Raw genomic sequence first — 7,617 nt, 5'->3', positions numbered from 1 at the left:
GCCCAGGGACACGAGGCTGAAACTTTTTATTGTGAACGAATGAGTCTTATCAGCTGCTCATGTGAGCCAAATTACTGTGGAGCTGCGGCCCGCTGGCCACAGGCTGGCGCTGGTGGGTCCAAATATGCTCTCTGCAGCTCGACACACGCTCACAGGAGAGGAAGGCTTATCTCTGGAGTCAGGACTATGTGTTTTTACATACAGACAAGCAGGCACCAGGAATGCACTTTTGGCAATACACTGTAAAAAATTACTGTAAAAATACAGCCAAATTCTACAGTAATGTATAGTTTTTCTTAAGTGCAGTATAATACTGTGAAATGTACGCTTTTTTGGCGCCAAAAGCATGACTTGCCGTAAACAGCATGCTACTGTGAAATTTTACAACTATACAGTGCAATACAGTTTTTCTTTTTGTTTTTTAAACCAGAAGACGGTTGATTTTGAGCCCGCCCAAATGCGCCCATAACTGTGGACTCACACCTGTATTTTTCCCATAGCTCACACTGTTTATTGTACGCAGTAAGCAGTGACGTTAACTGTATATTTCCGTTCATCTTCTGGAGGAAAATCACATGCATATGCTGCTTGCTTTTAGCTTTGGAATAGGATTCAGGTTCAGTTAGAATGTTTGGCGAATATTGTTTATTGCAGATCTAGGCTACAATAAAACAGCCGGATAGCCAAGTACCGTTACTTCAGCTAAATAACATTACCCGCAATTTCTGACTTCCAGTCTGGTTTACCAGCGTTAGCTTTTCCGGTCATTTGTTGAAGCACAGTGCTATTGTTAGCTAACATAATAGAGCAAAATCAAAATATTTGACTGGTAATCTGTTCCCTCTGTTTCATGTTATTATCCTGTGAGAGTACATCACAAATATATGATCACTCCAGAACTGTAAAAATCTTTATCGCCTTTTTTTTTCTCGTGCAGCACCGTGACCTTCTTTGGAGCTTTGATCAACCTGCGGAAACATTTTGTTGTTACCTCTGGCTGCATCCATTTTCCCCACCAAGGCTAAAGAATGCAAATGCCAATCCAAAGGTGGCCCCTTTTTTATATGTGGTAACAGGGCACAAACAACAAACACCTGGATAGGTTGTTCACTGAAATAACAGCCAGGTGTTTCAGCAGTACATACAGTATGCAGTAATAGTGGAAAAATCTCTTCAGTGACAACTACATCTATATTTACCCTATATACATGCACATTTCAATGCAAGTATGATCACTTTTGTATAGATGGTAACAAGGCTGCAAACAAAAAAAATTGAATAAACTCAATAAACTTTCTGCACAATTCAGAATGATCTGTCTTACGTATTTCAAGCATATAGTTTGATTTATCTGCCAAAATGCAGCATATTTCCTTCCACAATGATCAGAATTGTATTGGGTTTTGAACTGAAAGTTAACTGTTTTGAATAGAGTATCTAAATGTCTGCAAAATTAGCTGTATTTGTACAAACCTTTGCTGGTAGTGAACACTGACTGAGAGAGGTATTCATGAATTTTGGAAGAAGTGGTGATTGAATACCTTTAGTATGAAAGCAATGCAAAAACATCCACAGTTTAGTTCACATAGTCTAATGATATGGTGAATGTGTTAAGTGTTTTGAAAAAGTGGACATGGAATTGAAGTGTGAAAACGATTGTAAAAAAATATAAATATATTTTCTTCTTCAGGAAACTTTGTGTTTAAATGAAACTACATTTAATTACTAAAAAAATGTTGGTGAGTAATATGCATTGGCTTCAATAAATGTTCTAAGGCCATCTCTTGTCTGATCCATTTCTATGCTAGAAATTTTCAGGAGTTTTTAATTTGAAATGTCACTTTTTAAAATCATTGACTTGTTGAAGAAAATCATATTATCCTGCTGTACTTTAATTTTACAGTAATACACAGTATAATGGAAACCAAACCGCTGACCGTATCCTACTGTAAAGCTGAAACAATATTACTGTTAGTTTACAGTAGGTACACTGTAATGCAAATCGTATATTCAGCACATTACTGTGTATTTACAGCAATAACCTGTTAGTTCACAGTAGGTACACTGTATTGCAAAGCTTATATACAGAACATTACTGTATATTTTTACAGTACTAAATTGTTAAATTACAGTAAGTACACTAGAACAACTGTAGAGTACTGTAATACATTTTACAGTAATTAACTGTTGAAATAAATAACGGTAGAGGAACTGTAAAAAAACAAGAATACTGGCAAATTTAGCTGCCAAATAAATAAAATGGAGACATTTCTTATTTCACTAAAACATTTTCACAAAAAATGCTCTATTTACAGTGTATTGCACATGTTGAGGAATGGATATATTGCACATTCTGTGTTAGTGGGGGCAGATAATGTCAGTGGGGAGTGAGGTGTTTCCATCCCTCCTTGATGTCCTGGGCCACTAGCCTGACAGTGGCTGGGAAGAAGCTGTTGTGAAAGCGGGCCCTATGAGTTTTGATGCTCACAGGCCTGCGATGCCTCAGGTTGTAGCCTGAGTCCATCCATTTGAACAGGGTGTGTGCTGGGTGCTGTTTGTCCTTGAGGATATACTTTGCTCTCCTCCTGCAGCGCTGGGTGTATATAGTGTCCATAGAGGGGAGATCAGAGCCGATGATTCTCTTTGCTGTCTTTATGACCTGTTGCAGTTTTTTCCTCTCAGCCATAATGGTGTTTCCTTACCACACTGTGATACCAATGGTGAGGATACTTTCCACAAGTCCTCTGTAGATTTGGGTGAGAGGCTGGAGTCTGAATCTGGCCTTCTTCAGCAGCCTGATGAAATATAACCTCTGCTGAGCTTTTTTCACTGTAGCTGCAGTGTGTTTTGCCCAGCTGAGGCTCTCACTGATCTGAAGGCCCAGGAACCTGTAGCTCTCAGTCCGCTCAACCACTGTCCCCTTGATGACGAGAGGCTGCAGAGAGGGGGCTTTTTTCCTGAAATCCAGAATGAGTTATTTTGTTTTGTCCAGGTTTAGAACCAGATCATTGTCCTCCCCATAGGCAATGATCCTGTGGACCAGGTCTCTATATGATGACTCGTCCTCCCTTTTAATCAGGCCGAGGATGGTCGTGTCATCCGCGTACTTGATGATGGTGTTATTGTCCTGATTGGAGGCACAGTCATATGTGTAGAGTGAAAATAGCTTAGGACTGAGGCAGCAGCCCTGCGGGGTTCCTGTACTCATTGTGAGCTCAGCAGAGACCTTCCTCCCCATCCTCACCACCTGTGACCTATCTGTGAGAAAGTCCAGGATCCAGTTGCGGGTGGGTGTGGGTACTCCCAGGTCTGCCAGCTTTGCAGTCAGCTTCAGCGGCCAGATTGTGTTGAAGGCTGAGCTGTAATCCAGGAACAGAAGCCGAGCATAAGTGCCATGAGAGTCCAGGTGTTGCAATATGGAGTGAAGTGCTAGTGCCACCGCGTCGTCCACTGATCTGTTCGAGCGGTTGGCAAACTGAAGTGGGTCAACAGTGTCTGGAACCACAGAGTTTATTTGTTCTAGCACCAGCTTCTACAGACACTTCATGGCAACTGAAGTCAGTGCCACAGGTCTGAAGTCATTCATTGTGGTTGTGTTTGCTTTTTTAGGGAGTTAAAGATGTCGGTGTACACCCCTGCCAGCTGCTCTGCACAGGCCCTCAGTACTCTCGGTGCCACTCGGTCGGGTCCCACTGCCTTGCGGGGGTTCACCCGCCTCAGAGCCCCGAGGACCTGTGTGTGCGTCAGCTGAAGTGCTTTCTCCTCTGGATCACAGGTGGCCTTTAAGGGAATGTCTCTCTTTTGTTGGTCAAATCTGGTGTAGAAGCAGTTGAGGTTGTCAGGTAGAGCAGCATCCCAGATCAGTTCTGTTTGCATCTGTTCTATAGTTAGTAATTGGCTGGATCCCCTGCCACATGCTCCTTGTGTTGTTTTCCCTATAGCAGCTCTCCAGTCCTTGGGTATATGTCCTCTTGGCAGCCCGAATGGATTTTTGGAGCTCATAGCGGGAATGCCTGTACTCCATAATGTCCCCTGACTTGAAAGCTGCAGACCGGTTCCTGATCTTGCTGCGTACATCCGCATTGAACCAGGGCTTCTGATTGGGAAACACACGAATAGTCCGGGTGGGAATGCAGATTGAAGTGCACCAGTCAATATAGCTGCTAACAGTATCTGTGTACTCATGTATGTTGTCTGTGGCTACCTTAAAAGTGTCCATATCTGTCGCTTCCAAACACCCCTGCAGTTCTGCTAGTGCATCTTCAATCCACATCTTCACAGTTCTCACTGTGACTGGGCCTGCTTTGAGCTTCTTGATGTAGGTGGGCTGTAGCAGAATAGCAAGGTGGTCGCATTTACCAAAATGCGGCTTGGAGACAGCAGCATAAGCATTAATATTGCAGTAGCATTTGTCCAAGGTGTTGTCTCCCCAGTGGGGAAATTAACAAACTGATGGAATTTGGGGATGCTTTTCCGGAGATCACAGTGGTTGAAATCTCCCAGAATAACTAAAGCAGCATCAGGATATGAGTTCTCATGTCTGCTGATCATGTTGTGCAGCTCTCTGAGTGCTGTGTCCTCGTTAGCCGAGGGGAGGATGTACACTGTTCTCAGAATGATACACTGCAGTTCTCTGGGCAGGTAAAAAGGCCTGCACTTCACGGTAATATACTCCACATCCTCAGAACATGATATTACCGTGTTGTCGGTGCTCCAGGACTGTTTGACAAAGATTGCTGTTCCTCCCCCGCGTGTTTTACCGCATTCCTCCACGCTGCGGTCGGCTCTGTACACACTGTAGCCTGCCGGTGTTATGGCCTCGTCGGGGGTCCTTTGTCCGAGCCACGTTTCACAGAAACATAGAACAGAACAATCCTGGATGTACCGCTGTGTTGCCAACCGACTGATGAGATCGTCCATCTTGTTAGCCAGAGACTGGACGTTGGCGAAAAATATGACCAGTAGAGTTAGCCGTCCTCGGCTAACCAGTCGGCGGAGTCTGCATTCTGCTCCTCCCCGCCTACCACGCTTCCGTGTCAGCCTCCGGGCGCCAGGAGATCCCCCTGCTGCGGCCTGACCCGGCGACACTCCAGCGTGGAGCTGTATCTCCGGGAAGGAGTCCAGGAAATTTGTATCAAAATCTCCCTTGTGGCTCAGTTCTCCCAGCCGAAAAAGAGTCTCCCGATCGTACGTGATACTAGCTCTCACGTACCGCACATGAAAAGACAAAAACGCAACTAAAAGTACAAAAACTAAATAAAACCTGACTCGGAGAGCTACACTACGTCGCACACAGGGGAGCGCTATCTTGAAAGTTGGCATAGAGTAGTGGAACTGCTGTAGGTGTGCTCTTGAGGATATTGTTGGTTCAATTTCTAGATTCCAAATTACATCTATAAATCCCCAGTGGCATAGATTAATTAAATATATACTTTGGGCGGCCTGTAGCGTAGCGGTTAAGGTTAAGTGGTTAAGGTAAATGACTGGGACCTGCAAGGTCGGTGGTTCTAATCCCGGTGTAGCCACAATAAGATCCGTACAGCCGTTGGGCCCTTGAGCAAGGCCCTTAACCCTGCATTGCTCCAGGGGAGGATTGTCTCCTGCTTCGTCTAATCAACTGTACATCACTCTGGATAAGAGCGTCTGCCAAATGCCATTAATGTAACGTAATGGATGTGGTCTCGTATCTGTCCAACAAAGAAACAATGATTAGCTTTGGCTAATACGTAAGATCTGTACCAACAGCTGTACGAACAGGTTTATCAGTGGAACCGTACTGCTGCACCTGCTTAATGCGTAATGCAATGATGCAAACCACAGCCAAGCCAAACATGACTATGCCAGTGGCTAAGATACCTGCAGTGTGGTTGTCAGTCAACCACTCAGTGAATAATAACTGTCAGCATTGCATCACTTGCACAATCTCTGGGTATAGTAAAAGGTTTAGCTATCAGATTGCAGAATGGAAAAGAAGTGTCAGCTTATTTGTTATATTTCTATTTATCAACTAATCTATTCATAAAAAATAGCCTGCTGTCCTTCATGCCAGCTCCCTTCAGCCAGCTAATGAAGTGTAGCTACCAGCCCAGCCCTCAGTGCTAACCTCCCAACCATACAGTGTTCAGCTGACAGCTTTAACAGCCTGCCTGGTTTTAAGAAAGCTTATAACTCATTCACGATAATGACAGTGTAAGTATTATTAAAATCAGACATTTAATAAAAATCTCTTTCCCAGTCTTGGTGGTGTTCAAACTGCCAAAGGCCATGGAGAATCAGGCCAGGCATGCTCTGGTTTACCCCGGAGGACCTAGACTTCTCTCACATGCTTCCTATTGATGAGCACGGAGTATACACTGGGCCCGCCCTCGTTTGCAAATTAAATATCCTTCAAAGTCATACGCATGAGTTTTTCCTCTGAGGTCCGAGAGAAAGAGGATACATGATAATAATAATAACAATGTTTGTACAAAGAAGAAGACTGATGGGAACCCTCTCTACATTAAAGATCATGTTATGAGCTTTTCAGTTAAAATACAGCTTATCAGTCATCTCAGACCTTACCTGAATGGAGTTTTTCCCGTGAAGAAGAAGAGATGTTCAGCAGGGGTAGCTTGCTCTGGTCAGACTCACGGAATAGTTAACATGAGGAATGGCCAAATCAGTCACAGGGATCATATGAGGTTGTGAATAATTAGAGCTATTGCTGCACGTGACAAATTCATTTGTGGACAAGGAGAGAGGGGTGGTGTCTCCCTGGCGGTCCGACCAATGAAAAGGCTCCATAAGACCGGCTGTGAGAGGGTGAATGCTTACTGTTTGAAAGAATGAAATAATTTTGATTTGTTTTTTACTCATGGGAAGATTTTACTTCCACACAGGATAAGTCCTCCACATTGAGTTTCGCAATGAGCCATATTAATAGATGGTATAGGCTAACTAGCGAAGTTCTGTGGTAAGATGTGATTTGAGTTTTTTCAGTGTTTCTGGTTTAGTCGGGCACTCCCACATGCCGCCTGTTAAAAGCCGAACCCAGTGCGGTTGGAAGGTCAGCACTGGAAGCTCCACTACATTAGCAGGCAGAAGGGATCTGGCATGCAGGACAGCGAGACATTGATGTCACATGCAGACCTACATCTCTGTCATGAGGTTTGCTCTGGATGTAGGCCATGAGCATGAACTCACTGTGCAGACCCAGACTTCTCCTTCATTTTCCTGTGTGGTACAGTGCATTTCAAATGCCTCTTCTTTTTCTAGCCTCCCTGCAACACTCTACAAGCATACAAATACCGTGTCATATGGTCATCCTTGTCATCCAGTCACTGAATGTAGGAAACTTAATTCAGAAGCCAAATATGAAGCGGGCTATAAGGGAAGGAAGTAACCTTATTACATAAATGTCCTACATAACATAATCTTATATAAAAATGGTCAGTTGGCATTTAAATTCTGGAAAATTGTTTAATCTCTGAAGTATAACACTTCCCCCTCAATCTTTTACTGATTACTGATTAAATATGTGATGATTTCAACACCCACTTTGCCTCAGCTGGCCACTTTTTCTTTTAATGCTTTTTTTCTTTTTCTGATCTTAGTGTCAGCCATCCTGCTTCATCCAAC

The sequence above is a fragment of the Conger conger genome, chromosome 8 (genome assembly GCF_963514075.1).
Source record: "Conger conger chromosome 8, fConCon1.1, whole genome shotgun sequence".
Taxonomy (NCBI): Eukaryota; Metazoa; Chordata; class Actinopteri; order Anguilliformes; family Congridae; genus Conger; species Conger conger.
This window is presented reverse-complemented; position numbering follows the sequence as displayed.